This window comes from Artibeus jamaicensis, unplaced genomic scaffold (assembly GCF_021234435.1).
Source record: "Artibeus jamaicensis isolate MK-2021 breed Jamaican fruit bat unplaced genomic scaffold, CSHL_Jam_final scaffold_286, whole genome shotgun sequence".
Classification (NCBI taxonomy): domain Eukaryota; kingdom Metazoa; phylum Chordata; class Mammalia; order Chiroptera; family Phyllostomidae; genus Artibeus; species Artibeus jamaicensis.
The window spans coordinates 13,539,391-13,542,561 of NW_026522034.1; the positions used below are offsets into that span (position 1 = coordinate 13,539,391).

The following is a 3,171-nucleotide window of genomic DNA, read 5'->3' on the forward strand; positions in this document are numbered from 1 at the left end:
CATTGATAATATAGCTTCATCATTGTTTCTCTGATTTTTAAAATTTCCTTTTTATAAAGCCCTGATTAAAACAACCCAGTCACTCTTTATTTCTAAGGATGACGATTTCAACATAATTGCCTGGAACAAAATCAATCAGATGGTACTGTGCTGCTCTTTAAAGGCATGCAGTTTGGGAATATAGTGATTCCTTGGTCTAGTTATTTTCCCAAACATAAACATAAAGAAAATGAAGATGCAGTTTTGATTTAAGATATTAAGATTTTTTTTCATGAGAAGTTAACTACATGTTCCATAGTGTCTGGTTTTATTATTTGGGATTTCATTACATTAATGTGTGAAATGTGTTATAATTACCAGCCCTTAGTAGTTTACAGAAATACAATGGAAGTCACTCAAATTTGAGATTGATGTGATGAAGAGTGTATAGTTAAGAAAAGTTTAACTGTACTACGAAAATTTACTCACAAAAATGCATTAAAACAGTATCCAAAGATAAAAGTAATGTGGTTAAGGTGAACTAGAATTACTGTTTTCTGAGCTTTAAATCTAAATAGAGCATGAGAAATAATTTCTTTTTTTAAATATGGAACGCTTCATGAATTTGTGTGTCATCCTTGCTCAGGGGCCACGCTAATCTTCTCTGTATGGTTCCCGTTTTCGTGTATGTGCTGCCAAAGCGAGTATGAGAAGTTATTTCTATAGTTACAGTATAAGATGATAAAGAGGAAATAGAGAATTACAGTTCCCAACTCCTGTCTACCCCATTCCATCCATGTGCAAGCAATAATCATGTGTGTGTGTGACACTGTCTAACTCTTCAAGTAGAGAATCAGGCCTAGGAGAGTGGCAAGAGTTTCCATTTACTAGTGAGAGTAAGAAAGCAAGAAGCTGTTCTCAGCTTCTGGGATGCTGATGTGGGATGGTGTGGGATGTCCCTGTGTGTTTGGGCTCCTGCCTTCAGCCCCTCTCCCCTGCCTGTGTGCAATGATCCAGTTAATAGGCTCAGTGCTGAGGTTGCCAATTCTGAATTTTTTTTGGCAAGTTTATACCTCAGGCCTTTTCCCTGCTTTGATTGATTTCTGCCACTCATCAATAGACTTTAGCCTCTCGCTTAACCAAGGCCACAGCATTTATTTTCATACAAAATGCTGAGAGCATTTAGCAGTGAAAGAGATTCCAGCTAAAAAGATCAGTTAAGACTTCATGGAAGAACTTACCATTGCATTTTTCTTTGATAGGCAAATAGGATTTTGGAGCACAAGAACACAGCAGGAGTCCTTTAAAACAAACAACAGTATTAATAAATAAATACATTAAAGCCAGCATCTGGAAAGTGTACGGAATATTGAAAGAGTCGTGAAAGGCATTGTTTGCCAGGACAGTAGGGCATAGGCAGAAAACTGAACTACTAATACTGGAGAATGAATGCCAGACTACAGACGGCCCCATACCAGGCCCCGTCTCAGCCCCATAAAGAAGGCCCAGCCATTTGCTGTCTTTGTGACCTAAAAACAGGGAGTGACGCTGCTTAGATTATGAAGAGCCTCCTTCCTGAGGCCAGTCCGTGTTAGGAACACCATTTCTGAGACTCACTCTGGAATTATCAACGCCCACATCTCACATCTCTGACTGTGCTCTACATTCGGACTGTTCTCCTGGACCAGCCAGGTCACCTGTATGATTTGCTTTGTTTGGAACTCTCAAAGGCAGAGTTGATATCTCTATCTCTAGGAAACTTATCATTAAACAATGAGGAAAAGGAAAAATATTCTTAAGACCTTTCTTGTTAATGTTTCAATTTTGAGGGCACTGACTGGCCTTGTTTCCAGCATCTACTGCCTTTTTATCAGATAAAATGTCTAGAATGACCCCTACTCTCACACACCTGCCATCACTGTTCTCCACTTAACGAAACGATCTCCAAGCTCCATTTCCAAGAATGAGTTATCTCATGGCACTTCCAACACCTGAAATAGTCTGCAGTGAGTTTGCAAAATTTGTACTTGAACACTGGACTAATCATAGTTTTTGGTGACAGGTTACAAAAGTGAGCCTGGCTAGCTTAAACAGAAAGCGTAGTAATTTATTGGGAAGATCTTAGAACTAGTACAGGTTAACAAGAGACTCAGAGTTCTCTACAAAGCAGCATGTGATGAGCCAGAGGTCATGGCCTTCGTCCTTGACATTGTAGTGTGAAATTGAGTCCTACCTGTCTCCAAGAATTAAAAAATGGAACATTTCTCTAAAATGGAAAGGTTTGCATGTAGGACAAAATTAAAATAATGACAAATGTCCATTAGGCCTACCTTTTAACTACCGAATATCCACATACATTTTTCTTCCATACCTAACATTTATATAATTAAAATGCTCCAGAAATTTTTGGATTATGTACCCCATATTATGCCATATACCATGGACTATGTTTAGTATTAACATTCCTGAGTCAAGTAGCAACATTTCCATAAAGTAGCAAGTAAGCAATTTCATTATTCTTATATATGTAAATATCTGCAAAATAGCCAGTAAATGCACCCATGAAAATCCATTGCATTCTGAAGTTATGTTCTATACACTTTTGGAATCAACTCTCACATAAAATCCCCAGAGTTTTACTAATAGAAATTAGCAGATTTATTCAGCTTTTTTTATGTACCTTCTCTTTCAAGTTTTATTAGTATTATTTTTTATCCTCACCTGAGGACATTTTTTTCATTCTTTCAAAGAGAGGAAGAGAGAGAGAGAAACATCAATGTGAGAAAAACATCAGTTGGCTGCCTCCCATACATACCCCAACTGGGGATCAAAACCACAACCTAGGTATGTGTCCTGACCCTGGATCCTAGATCCAACTCATAGCCTTTTGGTATATGAGATGATGCTCAACCAACTGAGTCATACTGGCCAGGGCTTCCAAGTTCTGACTTTGCAACTGGCCACATAGAGAAATGTTAGAATAATGATTCCATATGTATCAGTTTGTAGACTAAAATAGGTCATGAGAAAACTTCCTGAAATAAAATAGAATTGGTATTATTATGCCTCAGAGATATAGAAATAGCATTAGTTTGACCAAGGGAGTGCAATGGTCACTGGGAATCACTCTTGGCCTCTTGGAATTTGTGTGTGTCTACACTGCGGTGTTTGTGCTCTTACTACTTCCTCACA

At 38.0% G+C, this 3,171-nt stretch overlaps 1 non-coding gene across 1 annotated transcript; it reads right to left on the reverse strand.

Annotated features, from left to right (window-relative positions):
- Window positions 1-580: 580 nt before the first annotated feature.
- LOC119051885 (U6 spliceosomal RNA) lies at window positions 581-683 on the reverse strand. Its single transcript, XR_005083013.1, has one exon. It is a non-coding gene; the product is annotated as a U6 spliceosomal RNA (small nuclear RNA).
- Window positions 684-3,171: the final 2,488 nt, after the last annotated feature.